The sequence below is a fragment of the Octopus sinensis genome, linkage group LG6 (assembly GCF_006345805.1).
Source record: "Octopus sinensis linkage group LG6, ASM634580v1, whole genome shotgun sequence".
In the NCBI taxonomy this organism is placed as follows: Eukaryota; Metazoa; Mollusca; class Cephalopoda; order Octopoda; family Octopodidae; genus Octopus; species Octopus sinensis.
The window spans coordinates 93,457,257-93,485,039 of record NC_043002.1 but is presented as its reverse complement, the minus strand read 5'-3'; the positions used below and the strand labels follow the sequence as shown (position 1 = coordinate 93,485,039).

General features: G+C 36.8%; 1 protein-coding gene and 1 non-coding gene across 7 annotated transcripts in view; both read right to left on the bottom strand.

The window, feature by feature from the left end:
• The window catches only part of LOC115213490 (active breakpoint cluster region-related protein), a 236,511-nt gene that overhangs the window by 79,369 nt on the left and 129,359 nt on the right, over window positions 1–27,783 (bottom strand). The window lies entirely within an intron of this gene.
• LOC115213561 lies at window positions 24,914–25,019 on the bottom strand. The gene has a single exon (XR_003881815.1). It is a non-coding gene; the product is annotated as a U6 spliceosomal RNA (small nuclear RNA).

The following is a 27,783-nucleotide window of genomic DNA, read 5'->3' as shown; positions in this document are numbered from 1 at the left end:
TTTGAGTCAAAAATTTGCTTTGAATTTAGCAAAATTAATAGCTTGCTGGAAACAGCTGAATATCTAGTATAATCTGTAAATCTGGGATGCTAGCTGGACTATGCTGGAGAAGACCAGTGTAAACCATACATGGAAAAACAGGTGTAAAAAATGGTGGTGGTGGTGGGTAACATGCATAATATCCACATTTGAATCTGTCTTGCTCATTATGTTCATATTAATACCATATATATCATCATCATCTTCGTTTAACATCCGCTTTCCATGCTACCATGGGTTGGATGATTTGACTGAGGAGTGGCAAACCAGATGGCTGCACCAGGCTTCAATCTGATCTGGCAGAGTTTCTACAGCTAGATGCCCTTCCTAACGCCAACCACTCTTAGAGTGTAGTGGGGGCTTTTACGTGCCACCGGCACGAGGGCCAGTCAGGCGGCACTGGCAACAGCCATGCTCAAATGGCATTTTTTACATGCCACCTACACAGAAACCAGTCCAGCGGCACTCGAAACAACCTCGCTCGAATGTTTTGTTCATGTGCCAGTAAGGCGACGCTAGTAACGATCACGCTCGAATAGTGCTTTTTACATGCCACTGGCACGGAAGCCAGTTAGCTGCTCTGGCAACGGTCATGCTCAGATGGTGCTCTTAGTGTTCCACTAGCATGGATGCCAGTCATCGAATTTGATTTCGATTTCACTTGCCTCAACAGGTCTTCGCAAGCAGAGTTTAGTGTCCAATGAAGGAAAGGTATGCATTAGTAGGCTGGTTACACCCCTAGCATAGGCCACGAGGTTATGGTCTCACTTGGCTTGCCGGGTCTTCTCAAGCACAACATATTTCCAAAGGTTTCAGTCACTAGCCATTGCCTCGGTGAGGCCTAATGTTCGAAGGTCGTGCTCCACCACTTCATCCCAGGTCTTCCTGGGTCTACCTCTTTCATAGGTTCCCTCAACCGCTAGGAATGAAGCCAGTATACTCCGATGGATGTGTGATATATATATATATATATATATATCACCCATTTCTTCCCTCTCCTATCCCATCATTATGCTTCTATCTCCCATCACACTGCCAGTGAAATGAAACTATCATCTCTTCATCGCTTACAGCAGACTCTTTCCAGATTTACCTCTATTGCCACATCTCTTACCTTAATCTCACTTTTAATCACCCGTATCATTACTCTTCTCTATTGCTTGCTAGCTACCATCTCTCTCTCTCTCTCATATATATATAACAAAATAGGAATCTGGAAAATTTTTGGGTATTATTTATTCACCATTGGACATGTTTCATTTGCTAATAGCAGTTATAAAATTGTACATGTAGGAGAAACATGTAAGAAATTTCCTATTACAAATTCTTCAGACAGAATTTCTAATGGGAAATTTCTTACATGTATATCCAACAAGTACAATTGTGTGATTCCTGTTAGTATATGAAACGTATGTAATGTTAAATAAATAATACTGAAAAAAATTTCCAGATTCCTGTTTTTCTATATAATAACACTGCAAACAATATTTCCAGAATTTTCAACTCTAATATGTATCTCACATCAATACAACAATACATACTAGATAGTAATAGTGGAATAGGCTAATGTGCTTTAAGAGGATATAGCTTGGATTTTTTCCCCTACCTGTATCATATATATATATATATATATATATATATATATATATATAACGGGAAGCTTTATGAAAATAAACAAAAGACGAAGGCAGGTGGAAAACAAACGAACAATTGTATTAGTATATATATATATATATTATATATCTGTAAATGTAATATGTGACAAATATTCAGTAGCCATGATAAAACTCTGAGTTTTAGATGCTGGGGTGGAAATCCACACCGCCATCTCTTCAGTTATCTGGCCACCCCAGCATCTGAAACTCAAAGTTTTATCATGGCTACTGAATAATTGTCACATATTACATTTACAGATAAATTCCTCTATTTACATAATATCGAGGTCTCTTTCATTCTTTTGTTGTCTTACCATTTTTATCAATATATATCTTTTATATATATATATATATATATATATATATATATATATATATATATATATATATATATATATATATAAATAAATATAAAGGTACGTATACATAAGATATATTCTTTCATTCTTTTATGTGTCAGCCTACCACTCCATATTGATATCCCTTACTCTCTTTCTGTCTGATTCTCTCTCTCTCTCGCTCTCTCTCTCTGCCCCATCACACCATTCATACCCTTCCTAGCCAGTTTCCTAACTAATAATCAACATACAGCAACAGTTCATCACTTTCCTTCACCCATTACTCTCTCCTTTTGAATCTCTTACACTTCTCATTATTTTTCTCCCATTATACTATCTCTTCTATCACCCTCCAATCCTGGGGTTTTTTTCTCTTTCAATACTTACTCTTCTATAAATGTCTTTGTCATACTATCTTGAACGAATAGAGACAATAATAGAGAAAAGAAGGAGACAATGTCGAATAAAAACAAAAACAAGAAAAAAAAACAAGCTTGGTAAATGGTGCTGCACAAGCTGAACACCAATAAAAAATATATATTGTTGTTCTAAAAGAGTCTGGTCTGTGCTTCTTTTGTGCAGCAAAAACAAACCATTTTTAGATCATATTGAAAAGCCTAAAGAAAATGGATTCAATACAATGACTGACAATATTCTTCACAGCAGCTAGACTGAAGTGGAACACCAAAACACTGTTGCACTGAAGCTGCATTCACAGTTATGGTTACTGCTTGCTTGTTAGCAGTGGAATCCTGGTAAAACTATTTAACCCTTTTGTTACTATGTTTTTGTTAAACTACACTGCTTTTGTTTTAATTAATTGTGAAAATAATAAAGAATTTTGTAAAATAACTTTATCATTGTCAATCTGGCATTTGAAACAAATTAACATGAAATTTTGTTGGGAGGTTTTGATTTAGAATACTTAAAAACATGAAGTTTGTATTATAGAATTAAGAAATGGAATGGGGTCTCAGACAGCTTAGTATCAAACTGGCAAAGAAATATTGCCAAAAAACAAAATTTATCAACAAAATATATCACAGTCTAAAATGCTTATGTCTTACATTGGGATAATTCTTCAAGACAATGTCTAATCATGTCTCACAAAATGAGTCTGTAGGGCTAAACACTGGTTTCAAATTTTGGTAGAAGACTAGTAATTTTGGGGAAGGGGTAAGTTCATTACATTGACAGCAGTGCTCAACTGGTACCTATTTTATCGACCCTGAAAGGATGAAAATCAGAGTCGACCTCAGCAAAATTTGAACATAGAATATAAAGACAGTCGAAATGCTGCTAAGCATTTTGCCTGGCACCATAATGGTTCTGCCAGCCTGCTGCCTTACTGTAGAGTTAAATGTTACTATGGTTATTGCATTGTTAAATGCCTCTGTCAAACGTTTCTTCGACTACTATACTGTTAACTGTTTTTGTGACTGCTACATGGTTAAACATTTCTATGACCATTTCACTGTTAAATGCTGCTCTCTCACAACTGCACCATTAACAGTGCACTACTACACTGTTAAATACTGTTTCTCTGACTACTGAACTGTTAAATGTTTCCCAGGCTACTACAGTGTTAAACATTTCTGTTACTGCTGCACATTTAACTGTTTCTATATCTACTGCACTGCTAAATATTGTTTCACTAGTTACTGCAATGTTAAATTTTGTTTCTGTGGCTACTGCACTATTAAATGTTCCTTCCCTGACTACTGCACTGTAAAACGTTTCTATGGCTACTACACTGTTAACACAGTTAAACATTGTTTCTATGACTACTGCACTATTCAATGTTTCTCAGGCTACAGTGCTGCTAAATGTTTCTCTGGTTACGGCATCTTTCAATGCCTTTTTTTGTGACTACTGCACCGTTAAACACTTGAGCCCTTTGGAAATTATGTTGATTTGGTTTGCTTTACCACTATTGCTGTTTAGAATAACACCTATACAAATTTTATAAACAAACATTCAAAAGAGATGTTTCAGGAATTCAATCACTACTACCAGGAATTCAATCACTAACGGGTCACTTTCAGGGTAGTTGACCATTTAACAACACTATCATGGCACTGCCCCATTCTTCTTCTTCTTCCCTACCAAGAATTCACAATGACGTCGAACCCGCAAGAGTAAACAAGAGACACAGAAACAGGCAGAAACAAGGAAAATGCCACCTGTATTTGAACACTATGCAAATATTCTTATAAAAATTTTTTTTAATTTTTCCAAAATTTAATTGTTTTCCATACTTATAGTTGAAAAAGTCTCAATGACTGAAACTGGTACTGAAATGTTTTTTATAAAATTATTTTAGCATTTTCTATCTTGACCTTTTTTTTCTATATATATATATATATATATATTTAAATGATAATGACATTTATAATAATACTCACACACACACACACTGAACACCATAAAAGATACAGATGAATAAAAAGAGGCTTCTAAGTTTGGGAAATACATACATACATACACACACACACATACACACACACACATACACACACACACACACACACACACACACACAGTGAAGAGGTACTTTTAAATATTTGTGCATCACATGAACACCATTGCTCCATTACTGTTATCTATTATCATTATTACTATTATTATTATCATCATTATTATCATACTCCAGCTGATCAAGAAGAGGTGGGTTTTTCTTTTGTTGTATTCACCCTGGAGATATAAATCTCTTTAATTACTGCAGCCTACAAACGTTAGTAAGAAGGCAGAGAAACTGGTGATAAAATCAGAGAGTGGAAGGTGGTGAGTGCGAGGGAGGAAATAGAGCTTTGCCTTTTTTTTTTTTTTTTTAACCAGATAATCACACACCTGTCTTACTGAATCTTCTAACGATAATTTAATTTCCCATCTCTCAATCATAAAAACCCAGACTAAATAACAAATTAGTCATTATAATGACTAATCTAATATCTGGCTGGTTGCAGTTTTTTTTTTTCCTTCCTTTTTCAGGGGAAAAAAAAAATCTACTTCTAAATCTTAAAGTAACATAAAGTACATATTACATTTTATTCCTTTCCTTCTTTTTTATATTTTATATTTTTGTGCATGTGTGTGTGTGTGTGTGTGTCTTTTCTTTTGAACTGAACCTTGGGAATCACCATATTTAAAGAGATTAGTCACCTTACCAGAAAGAAAAAATACCCATGGGGATGAGATGTGGAGTGGCAATGAGTGACATGGTGTAATACCTACCTTTATTTAGTACAACTGATAACATGATAAAGTTACCAAGATTTTTAATTCAGAGTTGTTGTTGGTTGGTATGCTACAGATTCTAAGAAGATTACAATTCTTTTAAGCCAGTGGCTAAATCACCAAATTGTTTTTGTTAGTAACATATATTTTTAAGCCAACTTACACAGCTTTTATGTTCAGTGGCCATTATATCGAAAAGAAATCTCAAGTTCAAGGCAGCTTTAAAATGGATATATATTTTTTTGTTTTAGATTTTTTAAATTATCAGTGTGTACTAATTGCATGTGTTATGTGTGTGCATCTGTGTAGAGGTGTGTGTGCGTATATATGTATGTATAGATATATATGGCCCAGTGGTTAGGGCAGTGAACTCGTGGTCGTAGGATCACGGTTTCGATTCCCAGACTGGGCGTTGTGAGTGTTTATTGAGTGAAAACACCTAAAGCTCCACGAGGCTCTGGCAGGGGGGGGGGTGATCCCTGCTGTACTCTCTCACCACAACTTTCTCTCACTCTTTCTTTTGCTGGCCTGCTCGCATAGCCAGCAGGGTAGCGTCATTTGAAGGCTAAAACAATGTGAAGCGCATTGTGACCAGCGATGTGTAGCAACATTTGATAGCCTGGTCGGTCACGTGATGTGTATATATATATATATATATATATATATATATATATATATATATACACACATATATATATATAAGTATGTATGTATGTATGTATGTATAAATATATATATAATTATATATATATGTTATGGTAAGATCCAAGGATCGAGGTGGTGGAAGCCAGTAAGCTTCAAACAGTCTGTAGACAGTATTAAAAAAGATCTTTCAGAAACAACAGTGGTTTATTGATGTAGAAGGGTGTAAATTTTTTCCCATAAGTTTGATAACCCCCAAAAAATTGTTTTATAGCTTACAGTTTGTAGCTGGGGCTGCTGTGCATATGAATAAAAATCCAAAATTAGGAACTGGAGTAGATAAAAGATTACCCCTCGTTTGGGCTGTTACTTCTTCTGAGGTTCTGCTTGCTATAAAACATATGTAGCCTGGATTTTATCAACTCCATTTCCTAATTTTGGAGATATATATATATATACATATAATCTCTTGTTAGTTATATAAAGAAGAGGGCTTATATGCACAAGTTTATATGAGAGATTCTGCCATAACTATCAAAGTATTCTGTGCTGTAACACAACATCCACATTTAAGTAGCGATAAATATCACCATATATATATATATATATATATAGAAGGTCTGATCAATAAGTATCCAGACTGTTGCCGTAGTAATGAAGCTAAAGCACACAAAGTGAAACCACTCGGTACAGATTGACTTTGAACTCTGCTGTGCATGCACACTAAGTTTTAACATTCTAGCTCACTTCTGCTGTTTGCAGCAATGCTTGGAAGGAATGAGTGTAGTGTGTGATCATTACATTGACCATGACAGAAAAAGTTGTCATGGCGATACCTGCTCAGAGGCCTGTGCAAAGTTGCAGAAAGTGTATGGAGAGGAGTATATGAGTCACACACAAGTGCATGAGTGGTCCAAACGTTTCCAAGATGGCCAAAAAAATATCAATATTGACGAACATTCTGGGAGACCTGCAAGCAGCAGAAGTGAGAAAAGCATCACAGATGTGTGTGCAGCAGTGAGGGGAAATCGTCGAATCACCATCCATGAATTATCAGATGATGTGCAGATTAGTTATGGCTCAGTTCAGTCCATTATCACTAAAGATTTGGGTTTGAGACACGTGTCTGCCAGGTTTGTGCCAAAACTACTTTCAGCTGACCAAAAAGACACTTGGGTTTCAGTTGCACAAGATATCCTTGATAATGTCAAGATGAAAACTTTTTTTGAAAACTTTGCTTAGGCCTCTAAGCAGGTATCGCCAAGCTTTTGGCAAAATTTGAAGCAAATTCTCTGCTCAACTTTCTCTATCATGGTTAGTGCGATGATCACGTGCTACACACCTTCCTTCCAAACACTGCTGTAAACAACAGGAGTGAGGCAGAATGTTAAACTTACTGCATATGCACAGCAGATTTCAAAGTCAATCTGTACCAAGCAGCTTCACTCTGCATGCTTTAGCATCATAATTATGGCAACAGTCCAGACACTTGTTGATCAGACCACGTATATATGGATATATGCACACACACACATTTATTACTTATCTGCATATATGAAGCTGAGCTGAAAATTTCATATGCTAACTGTGAAGGAGTGATACATGCATATATGTGTGTATATGCATACACACATATATGCATACTTATATAACAAGTACCAGTCCTGTTCCAGTAATATGTTATTCAAGCCATAGCCTAATGAAAACAGAACACCAAATACCTGCTGTAGATAAGACTGGCTTAAAAAAACATTTATTCTTGCAAAACAATTTACAGTGGGTTTTACAGATAGGAAAAGAACCAATCAGAATTAACCATCATACACACACACACATGTGCAATAGACTGAATGACACATAACACAGTCATATATCATCATCATCGTTTAGCGTCCTTTCTCCATGCTAGCATGGGTTGGACGGTTCAACTGGGGTCTGGGAAGCCAGAAGGCTGCACCAGGCCCAGTCTGATCTGGCAATGTTTCTACTGCTGGATGTCCTTCCTAATGCCAACCACTCCATGAGTTTAGTGGGTGCTTTTTACGTGCCACCTGCACAGGTGCCAGGCGAGGCTGGCAGACGGCCACGATCGGATGGTGCCTTTTACATGCCACTGGCACGGAACATCGATGGAAATTGTAGCTGTGATACCAGTGCCGGTGGCACGTAAGAGTCATATATATATATGTAGCACCAGTCCACTATAGAATTCTCTCTCTCTCTCAGAATATGGGGTTTAATTCACTGGTGATCTAAACGAATAGGTACACTGGGTAAGTGTTGTAACGGATTATCAGGGTTCCAAGCTTGTAACTGAGACAGGAGCTATGGATTCATTTTAGGTTTCTGACTTAGCAGATATATATTTGCGAAAGTGGACAACAAACAATGAGGCATAACAAGCATCTCAGTTTATAAACATTATTTTATGTTATTCATAAATTAGTTGAGGTCTTACAGCTGTTTCTGAGATATCCAAAGTAACGGGCGAATATGCCTGAATACCCTCTGAAAAAAATGAACTGTGAACTTTATTCCTTATTTCCTTACTCTGATATATGTTTTATTAACAATATTAAATATAATTAAGGGTATCTAAAAGATACCACCATGCTAGAGATAGCAGTCAAAACTTGACTCTAAAACCACATCATATATATATATAAGAAACAAGTTAAAAATATCGGTCATTACATATAATTCCTTTATTTGAACAAATTTGACTTACAGTTGTTTCCAGTAGTCATTGTAGGTACATTACTGATAGGTTTATTCAACTTGTCTATTGATCAATTGAGGAGGCAAATTGAACGACCTAAGAAAATTAATGCTACTTTCATCAGACCCATTTCTGATTATAACAAGCAGAGAACTTGAGGAATGGCTATTGTGTGGGGAAGGTGGGGGAAGATATTTTAATTTTACAGCTGGGTGCCCTTCTTGTTTTTGGATAGTTGCAAACAAATGACATCACTTCTATGATGGTAATGTTCACTAACAAACATCATGCAATGTCAAGACAAGGGGCAACACAAACAAACATACACACTCACACACAAAACTTAACACACACACACACACCTATACAAACATATACATGATGGCCTTCTTTCAGTTTCCATCTAGCAAATCCACTCACAAGGCTTTAGTTGACCCAGGGCTATAGTCAAAGACACCCAAAGTACCACACAGTGGGACTGAACTCGAAACCAGACAGTCGGAAGCAAGCTTCTTAACCACACAGCCATGCTTTTCTTTATGAGTTTTTTTCACAATCAAAGGCACAGTAATCCTTGTTGACATTACAACTGGTTGCTCTGCACTTTTATAAAACAGTGGAATAAAAAAAAATATAAGGACACAGGAAATGTGTCAAAGCCGACAGGAAGCGTCGATGCTTCCTAGGGCTAAATAGTGGTGGTGTGATTCCCTTTACGGGACTGTCACGTTGAGTTGACAGTATACAACCACTATAAAAAAAAAATCCTTTTCTTGAAAAAAACAAGGGTTGACAACAAAGCATCCATCTGTAAACTGCTGCAGCTAATTCATGCTACCATAATAAAACATTAAATGACCAAATTAACAGTATTCTGTATCTTCTCTCGACACAAATGTATTTCTGGTAGTAAGTGTTTGTAAAAACATATCAAGTAGCACCTCATGTATATAAACAGCAGAATTCCCTTATTATTCTCCTGTGGAGTTAGTAGTTATCATACTTACATGAGGGTACTAAAACACAAAAATGCCAAATACAGTCTTATGTTGGAAGTGTGTAGAAGTTAATATGTTAATTTATGTGAGATAAACAAGAATTATATTCCTGGACTGTGATTTTAGTTAATCAACCATTCAGTTGATCATACATGCTGACGTGTATGGTTGGCTGAAGAGCCAGGGGAACAAAACCATGGTTTGTGTATATGATCCTTGTTTATCCCACATAAATTAACACACACACACACATAAAACACACACACATAAAACACACACGTAGTGGTGGTGGAGGGAAATGTAATCCAATCATATCATTGTATTATAAGTTGCTAAACTTAGCAAAGCAGAATGATTTGTCTTATGAATACAACTGAACATTCCAACACCTGGTTTATTCAAAATCAAGACAATGTTATGTTGTTTGGTGAGAAAATGTATGTAAATACTTTTTTTTTTCCAATAGCAAATATTTTGTAAAGTAAGAATTTGATTTCAGATTATGTTTTCCACTGAAAAATAATGTGACCTGCAACAGAATGAACCCTATTAAAAGGTGCCCAAGGAGCAAGTGACAGGCAATGAATTAAGTCTACTCCCCAACCAACATCAAAGATCCTTCCCACAGGCTTCCGTGCAGTTTATGTCAACCAAATATCATTAGACAGGATTTGGTTGACCCAAGGTTATAAAAAAAACCATTTGTTCAAAGTTCCATGAAGTGAGATTGAAATTGAAATTATGTAGCTGTTAAATGAACTTCTTAACTACACAGCCATACACCTACATCCAACTGAAACAAAACACTAATTTCACTAGTCCCATCTTGTTATCCCTACTTTGAGTCAAGCGTCATTGATATCACTAATACCAACATGTTATCCTTGCTTCACATCGAACAACGTTAATACCAGACATCACCTGATTGTCACCATTTTCAGTTTATCAACATTAATTTCATTAAAACCAACATGTTATCCCACACAATTAGTATCTAAATATTATTTTATATCTCTGCACACACATAAAAGATCAACAACTAACTTTGTGGACTTTTAATTACCACATATTCAACTAGATGTTCCTACAGGACCATTCAAGTTAACGCTTTCTCAGATCACACCCAAATGCAACCTTTAATAAAAGTTGGTGGACATATTAGAAAACAAGATGAGATGGTCACTGTTGGAAGCATTTAGTTTATAGCCTGCTCAATCAGTGCTACCCTAGGGTGGATGTAGGGTGGGTGCTAAACAGCAACAATAACAAATACATTTATGGCTCACAATCATGAGGTAGTGAGTTCCATTCCTAGACTGGGCTGTGTGTTGTGTTCTTCAGCAAGACACTTTATTTCACATTGCTCCAGTTCACTCAGTTGTAGAAATGAGTTGTGACATCACAGGTGCCAAGCTGTATCGGCCTTTGCCTTTCCCTTGGATAACATCGGTGGCATGGAGAAGGGAGGCTGCTACGCATGGGTGACTGTTGGTCTTCCATAAACAACCTTGGTCAGACTTGTGCCCCGGAGGTTAACTTTCTAGGAGGTCTTTACTTGATTTTTATAAAAAGTAATTCATTTTTATTGTTTTAGCAATATAGACACAGGTGTGGCTATATGGTAAGAAGCTTGCTTGCCAACCACATGGTTATGGGTTCATTCTCACTGTAACGTACCATGGACAAGTCTCTTCTACTATAGCCCCTGGCTAACCAAAGCATTGTGAATGGATTTCATCATCATCATCATCATCATTTAGCGTCCGTTTTCCATGCTAGCATGGGTTGGACGGTTCAACTGGGGTCTGGGGAGCCCAAAGGCTGCACCAGGCCAGTCAGATCTGGCAGTGTTTCTACAGCTGGATGCCCTTCCTAACGTCAACCACTCCGAGAGTGTAGTGGGTGATTTTATGTGCCACCGACACAGGTGCCAGACGAGGCTGGCGAACGGCCACGCTCGGATGGTGTTTTTATGTGCCACCGACACAGGTGCGAGACGAGGCTGGCAGACGGCCACGCTCGGATGGTGTTTTTATGTGCCACCGACACAGGTGCCAGATGAGGCTGGCGGACGGCCACGATCGGATGGTGTTTGTTATGTGCCCACATCACAGAGGCCAGTCGATGCGGTACTGGCTACGGCCACGTTCGGATGGTTTTCTTGTGTGCCACCGGTACTGGTACCACAAAGATACAAATTCCATTGATGTTCATCTATTTTGATTTGGTTTGATTTGATTTGATTTGATTTTTGATAGGCAGAAATTGAAAGAAGCCAAGCAAGTGTGTGTGTGTGTGTGTGTGTTTGTCCCACCACCACCACCACCACTACTTGATATCTGGTGTCGGTTTGTTTATGTCACCATAACTTAGCAGTTCAGCAAAAGAGAACAATAGAATAAATATCAGACCTAAAAAAATAAGTACTAGAGTCAATATGTTTGACTAAACACCTTTCAAGATAGAGCCCCAACCTGGCCGTAACCCAATGACTGAAACAAGTAAAAGATAAACATGGTTTTCAACATATTCATTTATAGGGTGGAAAGATCAGCATGGAAAGAATCAGTAGGGAGAATAGAGTGGAAAAATAATGTGAAGAGAATAGGTTGAGTAGAATGAAAATACCAGAATTGATTTTATTTCTGTATCTTTTTTATTAAAGCTTTTGATTATTTTGCTCAAAATATCACAAACATTATGTAGTCGATATAAGGTATTCTATACTTTCATTATCCTTTTTATTTGCTTAAATGGATGAGGTGGTATTTAGTTAGAGCTATTGCTATACCTGCTTACTTGATTGAGATAGTGTTTTGTCAAGTACTATTGTTATACCTGGATGAGAACTTACCTTGATGAGGTGGCATTTTGTCAGGGAACTATTGTTTTACAAGTTTGTGTGGATGAGATAGTGTTTAGTTAGGGGAGGTTTTTTTTTTTTAATTCATTTATTTTTCGTTTTACAGCTGAATGATCTTCCCAACTGCAAACTGCTTGACTATACAATAGAAGTATTTCGATATCAGACCAACTAGAGCAAACAAAATTATATGCCTTGTTGAGAAAATAAACTTGATAATAAATTACCATTGCATTGATTTTCATTTGCAAGTGTCTATAATATTAGTTTTTAACTTATCTGCAAAGCCTCATATCTGTGGAGGAGATTTGTAGAGATTTATAGTTAATTACAATTATCCCACTACTTAACTTGTCCATATTTTATTGACCCCCAAAATCAAGGAAAGTAAAGCTGGTCCTGGCAAGATTTGAACTCAGACTGTAAAATAGTCATAATTAAATACAGCAAAATATTATTGTTTCATGCTCTACCTACTTTTCCAATCCACCAGACACGTTCCTGTATAATAGCAATTTTATGGTGTGTGTGTGTGCGTGTTTTATTTTTTACTCATTTCAGCCATTTGACTGCGACCATGCGGGAGCACTGCCTTGAAAAATTTTAGTCAAATGAATATTACAGTTATTTTATTTTAAGCCTGGTACTTATTCTATCAGTCTCCCTTGCTGAACCACTAAGTTACAGGGACATAAACAAATCAATACCAGCTGTCAAGTGGTGGTAGGGGAGCAAACACAGACCCAAAGACACATACACATATATAATAAGAGGAAGAACAGTCTCTTCCCCATGACATTTTTAAAATTTTCAATGATGAGGAGGGAGGAAGTCACCTTTAGACTGTAAACCTGACCCAAACACTTGCAACAAAGTAGAAACCACTGAAAATCCAAGAACCATGTGATGACATTTAACTACATCACGATCCAATACTCTCAGAATAACGTACCCGAAAATATAAAACTCGTTTACTTTCTAAAGTCTATAATTGGAAAAAATTTTAACTTAGTTCATTAAAAATGTTTGTTGGTAGATTAACACTATAAGTTGTAAGCATGAGAAATATGTCTTTATATGTTGTTGTCATTATTGTTGTTGTTCAACTTTCAGTCAGTCCTTACCAAACAGACCCAGGATCAAAGGGGTTTCAGCAGTCACCATCCCAGGCATTTTTCCAAGGTGCAATGCACCCAGCACCAAATTATCCAATGTATCCTTCCATTTTAAATATGGTAGGGTATCATTTGAGTGAAATTTTGCTGCTATTTCTAACAGAACAATTGACTATGTAGAGGTTCCCATGTTAGCTCATGACGTAATTGTTGATGGTGTTAACGTTCATGCAATAGGTGAATTAAAAAAGTGTAAAAATATTGCCAGTAGACAGATATACGCACAGCCATAGAAGTCTAAATCTCCTGACTATTGCCAACACAAACTATAAATGTCCCCAATCCTTAAATAAAACCTATGATACATTTAGCTGTTTAGACATACAGCAGCCATAATAGCAGTTAGAGAACAAAGACTGAAATAACAGATTGATTGAAAGGAAAGTGATATATTATGATCAGAAAACTACAAGCTGTTACAAAACTGGGGTGACAAGTAGGATAATTGTATAAAAATGAAAATTACCAATGAAACACAATGGACCTGCCTCTTTGCCATCTACCACTCATAGAGTGGAGTACATTCCAAACCACTACAGTAAATACTTTAATTCTATTTCCTTCACTATAAAAGCAAGGTATACTAATCTTTTTATTTGTGGCTCAGACATCATAAGAAGAACAGAGTCTATGAGTTCTTTTGTCAGGGGCTCAGAGACAGGTAGAGGAAAGAAGGGAGTTGCTTTCAGACCAGAGACCTGCAACAGAATGAACCCTATTAAAAGGTGCCCAAGGAGCAAGTGACAGGCAATGAATTAAGTCTACTCCCCAACCAACATCAAAGATCCTTCCCACAGGCTTCCGTGCAGTTTATGTCAACCAAATATCATTAGACAGGATTTGGCTGACCCAAGGTTATAAAAAAAACCATTTGTTCAAAGTTCCATGAAGTGAGATTGAAATTGAAATTATGTAGCTGTTAAATGAACTTCTTAACTACACAGCCATACACCTACATCCAACTGAAACAAAACACTAATTTCACTAGTCCCATCTTGTTATCCCTACTTTGAGTCAAGCGTCATTGATATCACTAATACCAACATGTTATCCTTGCTTCACATCGAACAACGTTAATATCAGACATCACCTAATTGTCACCATTTTCAGTTTATCAACATTAATTTCATTAAAACCAACATGTTATCCTACACAATTAGTATCTAAACATTATTTTATATCTCTGCACACACATAAAAGATCAACAACTAACTTTGTGGACTTTTAATTACCACATATTCAACTAGATGTTTCTACAGGACCATTCAAGTTAACGCTTTCTCAGATCACACCCAAATGCAATCTTTAATAAAAGTTGGTGGACATATTAGAAAACCAACATGTTATCCCAACTTTCTAACAGGTGCAAGGGAACATTCTTTGCTACTTAAATTGCTACCTGAATAAACAAACATTAGTGTAGAGACTTTAGAATGAAAGAAAACAAATCATTCTATTGAATCTCTTCTGTTAATATGTCAGACAAACTTAAAGAAGCTGGATCTAGTAAACAGAGGGAAATTAAGAACTCTACTTGAAGATAGCAGAGATAGCAACGGCTATAACATATAGTTATCTATCTTCAAGTTGAATATTATTTACAAACCAAAGAGGAATCAGGATATTTTTGATAAAGTTTATCAAACAAGGAAATCTAAACAAAATTTAAACAACTTCAGAGTACATTCACTGAAATACTGTACTCACAATATTCAGGTACATTGAGCATTAAAAAGTTAATTACACATAACTATGAAGTGAAGAAAAGACAATATTAATCAATAACTACTATTATTTTAATTATTCTACCAAGTATGAGACAACTCTAGACATGTTTCACTCTTATTAGATCTCTTTCGTTAAGCATAGATAATAATGTACTTGCCAGAGTTGTATTGAGAGAGTCACTAAGTGGAAGTATAATAATGAACACTAATTAACATAGAAAAATAGCATATTTTAGAGAATATATTACTGAGAGAAACTATTCTTTGATCTGAAACAGAGAGATAAGGATGACAAAAATATATTGTTTATCAACAAAAATTAACATATTTACACTAAAATTACTTGTAACTTCTATTGTTAATCTTGAGATTATTTTTAAAAGGAATATATAGCTTAAGGATATATTTAAAAGAGAAATTAGTTTCTTTATATAGCTTAGATTATTTGTATAATATATATAAACCAAGAAAGAATGGGACAAGAAAATGGAAATTTATTTACAGAAGTAAAAGAAAATATTGAATACATCTTCTTTTACTCTTTTACTTGTTTCAGTCATTTGACTGCAGCCATGCTGGAGCAGCGCCTTTTAGTCGAGTAAATCGACCCCAGGACTTATTCTTCGTAAGTCTAGTACTTATTCTATCAGTCTCTTTTGCTGAACTGCTAAGTTACGGGGACGTAAACACACCACCATCGATTATCAAGCAATGGTGGGGGGACAAACACAGACACACAAACACATACACACACATACATATATATATATATATATATATATATATATATATATATATATATATATATATATACATATATACGACGGGCTTCTTCCAGTTTCTGTCTACCAAATCCGCTCACAAGGCTTTGGTTGGCCCGAAGCTATAGTAGAAGACACTTGCCCAAGGTGCCACACAGTGGGAATGAACCCGGAACCATGTGGTTGGTAAGCAAGCTACTTACCACACAGCCACTCCTGTGCCATCTTACACATATCTAAAACAAAGTGTAAAGAACAACTTAAATCTAAATTAAAGTATAAGAACAACTTTAACAATAAAATGTTGGCTGGAACAACATGGACACAATTTTCTGTATGACTTGTGTAGAAAGAGAATTGAAGAAATCCTGTAAATTTATTCCAAATAATTTTCTACATAGTCATTACCATATTTGATGGTGTATAAAACACACTTTGTTCAAAACAGAGAAAAAAGGCTCAAAATTCACCCTGGGTCCCATATACAAAGTTAAGCCTATATTATATGTTTTAGTGCATTAAAAACAATTTTTTTTTTACTCCTGAATATGTACTGCTGAAATTGGAGTGCATCTAATACACCCATGAACTGAGCTTATGATCAGCATGGAGTCACTCATCAACACATTCCAAGCCCTGATAACCCACAGCAGGACCAGATCAAGATTCACAAAGAGGGACTCAAAAGATTGTGGTGCCCCCATATATATGAAATTAATCTTATATAACACATCTGCTTCTATACTTAATAGAAATAAGGCATCCCAAATATCATTTTGCTAAGTTTAAAGTGATTTAATTTGAGCTGTAAAGCATTTACCGTTTCTATAGTGCCCCCCACTTCCCTTGATGCCCTACACACATGCTTATTTTGCCTGATGGTAAATTCAGTGCCGACCCACAAACATCCTGCCCTCTCACTTTGCCTTTTCTGTTGGCCACTACTGTAGTCTCATTGTATCACATGGAAAATACTGAATTTCCAGTGGTTAAGTCACCCTCACCATAAAAAAAGAAAATGCATGATGAAAATATGCTTTTAATCTTTTACTTGTTTCAGTCATTAGACTGTGGCCATGCTGGAGCACCATCTTCAAGAATTTTTAGTGGAATGAATTAATTCTGATACTTTTTTTTTTAAAGCCTGGTACTTATTCTATCAGCCTCTTTTACAAAGCTGCTAAGTTATGGGGATTTAAATACACCCACACCAGTTGTCAAGCAGTGTTAGAGGACAAACACACACACACACACAAATAAATAAATGACAGACTTCTTTCAGTTTCCGTCTACCAAATCCACTCATAAGACTTTGGTCAACCCAAGGTTATAGTTGAAGGCACTTGCCCAAGGTGTCATGCAGTGGGACTGAACCCTGAACCATGTGTTTGCAAAGCAAACTTCTTACCACACAGCCATGCCTGCACCTATATAATAACATTTTTTCAATAGATTTTTACTTGCACACTGTAAGCAGATGATATAAAATTTGTAACAATGATTTATAATATGGGCAAAAGGCCTCAAATGCAGGTGATGTATACAGACAATGAGAACAACTTCAGTACTCAACTAACCCCAGACAGACGAAAGGTAAAGTCAACCATGCTGAGATATATTGCACACCTGCAGAAAATGACAAAGAAAAATTAGTAAGATATATTGTGGTTTGAATCATTATGAACTATTTTCAGTGAAGTGCTGACAAATGAAGTGGTTACTACACAATCAAAAGAGAAGACAACCTAATAATCTAAATAATAAATTGAAGCTAATTTTCAAAGCTGGTGTAAAATTTAATATAGTAAATAAAGATAGATAGATTAGGTGTTTATTCAACTGTCTTAATGGTATTGACAATAAATGAAGAATAAAACGAGTAAGCTCTGAAATTCTTTGATATTACAATTGGACACAGAGATAGGTATGGCATCCAGTAAGTGAATATTGAACATTTTCCAATACAGCTAAGATGAGGACACACACATACATACACACAAACAACAACATGAAAGACAAAGTGAAAACACTGACACTCAAGAAAGGAAAACAGTAGAAGTGTCTTTGACATTTCAAGTTTAAGCACTTCTCTAGTAAGTCAGGTGGAAGGAAATAGGTAGAAAAAAAAATAAATAAAAATGCGAATTATAGAGAAATAGATTCTAGTCTGTGTCAAGCCATGTTAAAAATGGTTGGAGGCTAGAATGTCCAGTGGTGAAGGGAAAAGAAAAAAGTTTCAAACATGAGAGCAATAGCAAAATTGTGAAAGTAAAGAAGATAACTTTGTGTCAGTGTGCATGTTTGTGTGCAATGATAGTATATGTGTTCATGTGTATGTAGGTACTTCTTTAAGTGTTTAGTATGTGCATTGCATACATAGTGCATCTATCAATGCACTGATATGAAGTGTGGTGGGGTGCAAGGAGGAAGAGTGATCTATATGCTAGATTACATCATATAAAGGACATTTGCTTCGTAGGTGAGTTCCTATTTATTATCAACCATGTAGCCACTAGCCTACTGTTACTACAACAATTTCTGTTCTTCTGAACTTGCTAACCTAACATCAATCATTGATGCCATCCTTTCATCAGCTCTACTGTGGCTCAGCTTCAAGCTACCATACTTTGTCCTAATCTCTGCTTTGTCTTCATAACTAGATTTCTCTTGAGCTACAAACCAACAACAATTCAAAGAAAGCATTGATTTCTAACAATGATATAAGGTTACAAATTTTGGAGGAAGAAACAATCAGTTATATCTATCCCAGTAGTTGACTGGTACTTAAATTTACTGATGAACCCCACTGACCTCAGACAGATTTCAACACAGAACATAAAGTACTTGGTGGCAGGGTTTACTCACCACTACAACTCGAGTATTGCAGCCTGCAATCAATGGTTGGTATTGCCAAGTTGAGTTCCTCAGCACACCCAGCAGCTAGTGACAAATAATCTTCAGCAGAGGAAGATGATGATGTTGTCAATCACCTTCCAGGTTTAGCTATCCAGACTGTACCAAGTCCAATTCCAACAAAGAACTGCATGTGCACACACATCAGCCCACAACCTCATCCCCCCTCATATTTATCTGCTGGATGAGTTGGTACAGATATGTCCTTTACCTCCTGCCAGATCATCAAACCAAGGCCTTACTCTCATTCAACACAGCAGCTGTGGGCAGGCCCTGCACCAGATAGCTGGATTTGATTAAGGAAGATCTCCAGAGATCCGACATCATCTTGGAACATGCAGAGGGGCTGGCATTGCACCACCAGCAATGGAGAGCACTGGTGAACCTGGTCAGCTCAACATGCGATGGCGCCTCTGGGACCACTAACCTGGGATGGTCCCGGAGGCGCCATCAAGCAAAAGTATGAAGAAAGAAGCAAGCAAGCAAGCAAGGACATAAAGGCAGTTATCAAATACTTCAAGATATTTTGTCCAATACTCTAATGATTCAGCCATACCTATTTAAATGTTATTACTTTTGAACTCTACTCAGAGTGCTTCATATTATCTAGAAAGGTCATAGACACACTATTTTTTATTACTCCTTCTTAGGCAAACAAATAAAAGGAAAAGTTAAGAGTTAATCTTTCAGATTCTCTCCTATGTAACCTGATACAAAAGCACCAGCTACAAAGTACAACAAAGAAATTTAGTTATGACTAAAAGATACTAAAGCCACTTCTGTCTACAGTTATGTCTAGCATTTTACAACATTAGTCAACAGTAATTTAAACAAGAGGGATCAACCTATTCTATCTTCCTTACGTTTTGAGCCAAAACAACTTAAAAATGAAGAGTATAGTTTGTTGCCACAGCAAGCTCCAGCACTTACAGCCCTCACTGTTATAGACACAAACACTCACAAAATGCCTGTACAGATCTACAATGCCACAGAAGAGAACTATGACTAAACTAAAACACAATGCTCCTTGCTCATTTCAGGCCAACCGAAATGCACAAAGGAACAGTTGAAAATGGCAATAACCTCATTAACCTCATGCAAAGATCTGGGAATGTACACTACCAATAATGAATATGTGAAGAGGAGGAGCACCGACTGACCTATCTCAGCCCAAATTATCCATGCATGCTGTAACCACCTACAAAATAACTGAAGGGTGTACAGAAATAATGATAATACAGTGTAGACACACCTTAGCTAGGTAGAGGAGGGATGTGTGTGTGTGTGTGTGTATGTAGACAGACAGATTACTGTGGGTCACACCCAGCCCTTCAGAAGACAACTTGCTTGCATAATGACAGTGTACAATTACAAATGACCAGGGTTTATGCAAAACCAGTACTATATTGCTACTACAACAACCACTATTACTACTACTCATTTTCAATGGGATTATAAAAAAAATACCTCATAGAATATCAGATATATTGTTTGTATCATACACACACACACACATACATATCTTTATATATAAAAGTGAGGTTGTGTGCTGTCTGTCTCCTACGATTTAGATTCCTAACTACTCCCACATTTTGCGGTGCAGTTTAACCAAAACCAGGTATCTTATAGTCGTGATTCATATCGAGCCCTTCTGAGTATTAGCGCGCGTCTACGATGAGTCTACGATTTAAAAAAAATTTACCATCAATTTTTCCCATTTTTAATGCATTTTTGGCATATATAAGAGAAGTAACTCTCTAAAAATTTATTATTAAATCTCAGAACGTAAAAAGCTACAGTAACACCCCTCCTTTGTGGTTTGCCATATTGAGATGGCTATTATACTTTACATCTCTAAAAATGCTTATATAGTTATTTCCCTTACAAACCCGAGCAACGCCGGGCGATACTGCTAGACATATATAAAATTCTGTGAGTGCATGTGTGTGTCAACTGAATTAAATGTATATACACACACACACACACACACACAATCTTATATGTGATATATATAGAGAGACATATTTCTTCTGGTAAATGTCATATATATTGTAACTGAATACTTAAGGTGTGCAATTTATCACAGTTGTTCTTGTCATTGGTCATTGTTTAGCTGCATGTCAAACCTGATCAAAGATCTGCTCAACTGTGTATCTATTCCTAGCAGATCAAGCAACCCTGTTGAGTCACAATCTCTGATATGACAGAAACTTTTTTTTTTGTTTGTTTGTATTGAGGTAAGTCATGTCAATTAACGTAACCCACACTATCAATCTGATAAACAGGCTTGAAAGAAATTACAAGTAGCTACAAAAATAACTTCTCTTTCAAATCTACACAACATTCATCATCACCACCACCACCACCATTATCATCACCCCCCCATCAACATCACCACTACCATTTCTATCACAACAGCTAGCACCACCACCATTTTAGTTATAATGTTAGCTCTTCTATAACAACTACAATGGGCTCTGCTCCACAACACTAGTTGAGATCTTTCTACCATTTGGCCAGTAATCATTTTAACCAATCCTTTACTTCGAAAAATGTCAGTCCTCTCAAATTCCCTCTCTGCCTATAGTTTTCCTGCAGTCATCAATTTCCAACAATACCTTATGTATGAAATTTGATAGATAGTAACCATGCAGAAGTCATGTTGACGACGGAGGGCATGACCCAGCCAACGCAGATGTCTCGTTAGGATGACTTGTCGGCGGGAGGTGATTTTGCACTGGTGTCACACCGAAAGCAATGTGGTTGACAATGAAAAACCTGGCTGATGACAGTCAAGGCTGATCTGGAACCCAACCTAGGCCCCCATATCTACGGTGTTCACTGCTGGAATAAGGAGTGACTGGAGATCACGCGGTCGTTAGCCTCAAATCACCAGGTCTGGTTGGCATTTGTGAGAGATGCAGCATTGAGGATGAATGAAGCCAGCTCAACCCACCCCGGGTGAATGCTGTCTCAAGACAAGAAGAAGAGACGTCATGTGTATGTGCGTGTTGTGTTGTCTTTGCATATATATATATATGCTCTGTCTGGCACCTGTGCAGGTGGCACGTAAAAAGCACCCACTACACTCACGGAGTGGTTGGCGTTAGGAAGGGCATCCAGCCGTAGAAACACTGCCAAATCTGACTGGGCCTGATGAAGCCTTCCGGCTTCACAGACCCCAGTTAAACTGTCCAACCCATGCTAGCATGGAAAACGGACGCTAAATGATGATGATGATGATGATGATATATATATATACTAGCAGTATCGCCTGGCGTTGCTCGGGTTTGTAAGGGAAATAATTATATAAGCATTTTTAGAGATGTAAAGTATAATAGCCATCTCAATATGGCTAACCACAAAGGGGGAGGGGTGTTACTGTAGCTTTTTACGTTCTGAGATTTAATAATAAATTTTAGAGAGTTACTTCCCTTATATATGTCAAAAATGGATTAAAAATGGGAAAAATTGATGGTAAATTTTTTTTTAAATCGTAGACTCATCGTAGACGCGCGCTAATACCCAGACGGTCTCGATATGAATCACGACTATAAGATACCCGGTTTTGGTTAAACTGCACCGCAAAATGTGGGAGTAGTTAGGAATCTAAATCGTAGGAGACAGACACACAACCTCACTTTTATATATAAAGATTTCCTCTATTTACATAATATTGAGGTCTCTTTCTTTTGTTATCTTACTGTTTTTACCAATATACATATATATATATATATAAATATATATATAGTTACAGAGATGTACTTGCATAGCAAGTGACTTGATCTGAGATCGTGTGCTGGAACGAAAACAGTTGCAGCGTTGAAGGTGTTTATAAGCCATTTAAGAAACACACAAAAACCGTTAGATTCACTTCAACATTTAAATTTAATTTGTCAAAATATTTTCGAAGCTTTGAGACCGCGACCTGTTAGCACGATATTTTTGTCAGTGAACAGGTCGCGGTCTCAAAGCGACGAAAATATTTTGGCAAATTAAATTTAAATGTTGAAGTGAATGTAACGGTTTTTGTGTGTTTCTTAAATGGCTTACAAACACCTTCCACGCTGCAATATATATATACACACATATATATATATGTATGTATGTATGTATGTGTGTATATGTGTATGCATGTATGTGTGTGTGCGTGTCTGTGCTTGTGATTGTCCTCCACCACTGCTTGACAACGAATGTTGGTTTGTTTACATCCCTGTCACCTAGTGGTTTGACAAAGGAAACAGATAGAATAAGTACAATGCTTACAAAAATAAAACTGGAGTTGATTCATTAAACTACAATTCTTCAAGGCATTGCCCCAGCATGGCCACAGACCAATGGCTGGAAAAAGCAGAAGAATAAAAGAATACATTCTCTGCTTTGGTCTTATGTTCAAGGCATGAGAAAGCTTGAGTTTACATGAGAAGCCTAACAGACCTGGTAGAAACAGTAGCCAAATCTCCCTCAAATCACACCTTACTGTCTTATGTATGTATATATATATGAGCCAATGAGGGGGACCTCTACATGGTAGCTAGACCTGGTAGAAATAGCAGCCAAATTTCCCCCAAATCACACCTTACTGTCTTATCTATGTATATATGTATGTATGAGCCTATGAGGGAGACCCCTACATGGCAGCTAGACATGGTAGAAATAGCAGCCAAATCTCCCTCAAATCACACCTTACTGTCTTATCTTTCTGCTAATTGGATATAGTTCTTATATTCGTCGTAAAAAACTTTCCTGTCACACACTCACGCACACGCACACACACCCTCACACACACATGCGCGCGCACACACACACACACACACACACACACTCACACACACGCACGTTAGCTTACAATTTTATTTATATATTTGCGTGTCTATGTGTGGAAAGAGGAAGTGGGAGGCAGAGTGAAAGAATCACTCACTACAGGAAGTGAATTACTTTCATTTTATTCTTTGCCCACTGTGTGTGTGCGTTTGCGTGTGGTGTAAACCAGACTAAGAAAAGCATTTGACACACACACCAGAATGTGAGTTTTCTGTAAATTTTGCTTAATTGGAGTTTAAATTTTAAAAACTGGACCTGGCATGACGCGATGCATTGTACTGTTAAAAATGCTAGGTAAATTGTAATTGAAGAAATCCTATATTGTAGATTTGTATAACTCCAAAAGGGAGGCAGATAAAATCTGCCTTTTATAATAAGATATATATATATATATATTATATATATATATATATATATATATAACAGGTGTGTCAAGACACTCCCCTTGACACACACAAAAAAAAAACAGAGAAATAAAGACTATTCCAAACATAGAGATGAATAAAATAAGCACCACACTAAATAAGCACTGGAGTCAAGAAGCCTGACTAAAAACATTTGACTGTGGTGCTCCAGTATGGCCACAGTCTAATGATTGAAACCATTATAGCAGAGATATTGAATGAGATATATGACTTCATGTGACAAATCTAACATGAGGACTATCAAACACATTGACGCCACTTCTCCAAGAGGGCCTACAAAAGCCACTGGCACAGCACCTCGTTGCTGACCCAACCAAATCATTATTAACCCTTTAGTATTCAGATTACTCTGTCAAATGTAAGGCTTATTAATTCACACTGTTTTGAATTAATCATGCATAATCTCATAGCTTTGAGATTTCAATGATGTGATTTTTTAAAAAATTTTGAATGATATTGTAGGATAGGTATGAAAGGCTAGATCTGGTTTGTTTGAATATAATATAGGGAGAATATTTTGGCAGGATGTTCATTTCATTTTCATTTTATCTAGTTTCAGCTCATGAGCTGTGGCCATGCTGGGGCACCGCCATTATAAAAAATATGGAACGCTTCACGAATTTGCATGTCATCCTTGTGCAGGGGCCATGCTAATCTTTTCTGCATCGTTCCAATTTATGTATATGTATCGCCGAAGCAATACATATACATATGGCCAGTTTAAATGCTAAACAGTTTAAAAATCTGTTTCCCTTTTTTTCTGTTAGCCATACGTTTGGTGCTTTTATGAGGTCAATTTCCTTTTAATATTCTAGGATTTGTGATAGGTTTAAATTAAATGTAACATTAGTATCACAGTAGATGTGCAAATGCCAGTTCAATACAAGGTTTCTTTGTTTTTATTTCCCTTCTTTTATGGTAATGCTGCAGTTATGACAAATTCATTACAAACAGGACTATTTTATGAAAATGTCATTTCTTACTCAACGAAAATATCATGACTTTTAAAAAATCAATCCATGCAAGCATGGAAAAATAAATTGGGAAATGTAAGAGACTCTAAAATCTATGAATAATTTGGTTTTTATCAAAGTGGTTTGAACTGAAAACAGAAGACAAGAAAATCATTGTAAATCCTTTCAATGCGCTAATTAAAGCTACTACATGTCATCATTGCAGCAAAGAAATAAAATCATAAAAAATTAATACTATTTCAAAACTGAATTTTTATACTGTTTAAAAACAGTATGCCACTCAGAACTACTGGCTAACAGCACCTATCTCTCTGCATAGTTTCATCCAATCACTTACATGAAGGGTTAATGACAGTTTCCATAATATCTATGTATTAGCTTCATGGACAGCTGTCATAGTAACAATGGGAATATATACAAGTTGAGTGGAGGCGCAATGGCCCAGTGGTTAGGGCAGCAGACTCGCGGTCATAGGATCGCGGTTTCGATTCCTAGACCAGGCGTTGTGAGTGTTTATTGAGCAAAAACACCTAAAAAAGCTCCACGAGGCTCCGGCAGGGGATGGTGGTGATCCCTGCTGTACTCTTTCACTACAACTTTCTCTCACTCTTACTTCCTGTTTCTGTTGTACCTGTATTTCAAGGGGCCGGCCTTGTCACTCTCTGTGTCACGCTGAATATCCCCGAGAACTACGTTAAGGGTGCACGTGTCTGTGGAGTGCTCAGCCACTTACACATTGATTCGGATCAACCGGAACCCTCATCGTCGTAACCGACGGAGTGCTTCCTATATGCAAGTTGAAAAAATATTCAAAAATTGGTACAAAATGACTGAATAAAAACATTTTAAATACTAATTAATTAGTAGTTTGGCCCCTCTTTGATCCCCTCTAAACTGAAACGATTTTTTCATTTATTTGTTTGTCATTTGACTGCAGCCATGCTGCAGCACTGCCTTTAGTCAAGTAAATAAACCCCAGGACTTATTTTTGTAAGCCTAGTATTTATTCTATAAGTCTCTTTTGCTAAACTGCAACGTTACAGGGAGATAAACACACCAGCATCGGTTGTCAAGCAATGTTGGTGGGGACAAAAACATACACACAAACACACACATATGTGTGTATATATATATATATATATATGTGTGACAAGCTTCTTTCAGTTTCCGTCTACCAAATCCACTCACAAAGCTTTGGTCGTCCCAAGGCTATAATAGAAGACACTTGCCCAAAGTGCCATACAGTGGGACTGAGCCGGAACCATGTGGTTGGTAAGCAAACTACCTACCACACAGCCACTCCTGCACCTATGCTTACCACATGGCCACTCCTGCGCCTATGTTCTTGAAATTAAGATTCAAGTTTGAATCCAGGTTTATCCAACAGCACAGCAACTTACGAAAATGTCTCCTTTTGTAGTTTCAAGCTAACCAACACTTTATGAAAGAAATTTAATAGAAACTATGCAGAATCGTGTGTGTGTGTGTATATATGTGTATGTGTATATATCATGTGACCACGTGACTGACCAGGCCATCAGATGTTGCTACACATCGCTGGTCACAATGCGCTTCGCATTGTTTTAGCCTTCAAATGACGCCACCCCGCCGGGCAAGCAAGCAGGCCTATGTGTGTGTGTGTGTGTGTATATATATATATATATATTCAAAATGTGACCGCGTGTGTACTGTTGGTGATTTTTTTCCCGCAGTCTTCCCTTCTTTGGATCTTTCCTTTTCCTATGTTTCTGACGAAGATCTCCGCTCGGAACGTTAAACCCTCCTTTTTTCCTTCTTTCCTGAGTGTCCATTAACACTATACTTGTTCCACGTCCTCGCGTTGTTGTGTTTTCTCTTTGTGTTTTCATGTTTGGATTAACTTTATGTATATATATATATCATCATCATCGTCATCATCATCATCGTTTAGCGTCCGCTTTCCATGCTAGCATGGGTTGGACGGTTCAACTGGGGTCTGTGAAGCCAGAAGGCTGCATCAGGCCCAGTCTGATCTGGCAGTGTTTCTACGGCTGGATGCCCTTCCTAACGCCAACCACTCCGTGAGTGTAGTGGGTGCTTTTTAATATATATATATATATATATATATATGTATATATATCCAGTTACATCCCTTCAAGTTTAAAAAAAAACATAAAAACCTAATCTGAAATAAGTACTTGGGTTATTATAATCAACCAGAAATCTTTGTAGATGGTACCCAGCATGGCCATATTTAAATGAGTTGAAACACTAAAAGAATAAAAGAATATGTGTCATAGCAGAGAAAAGATATTTGTTGGAGGTGTCAGATTTTATGTGATAGATGTAGCAAAATATAAATTTAATAGGATAAATGAAACCAGCTGAACTAATAACGAGGAGATGGGGTAAAAATCATGATTTATTATGAACTAATTTAAACTGAAATGATTCAAATAATGAAACTTCATGGAAAATGAGAAACCAAAATATATATAGCATTAAGCTAAAATT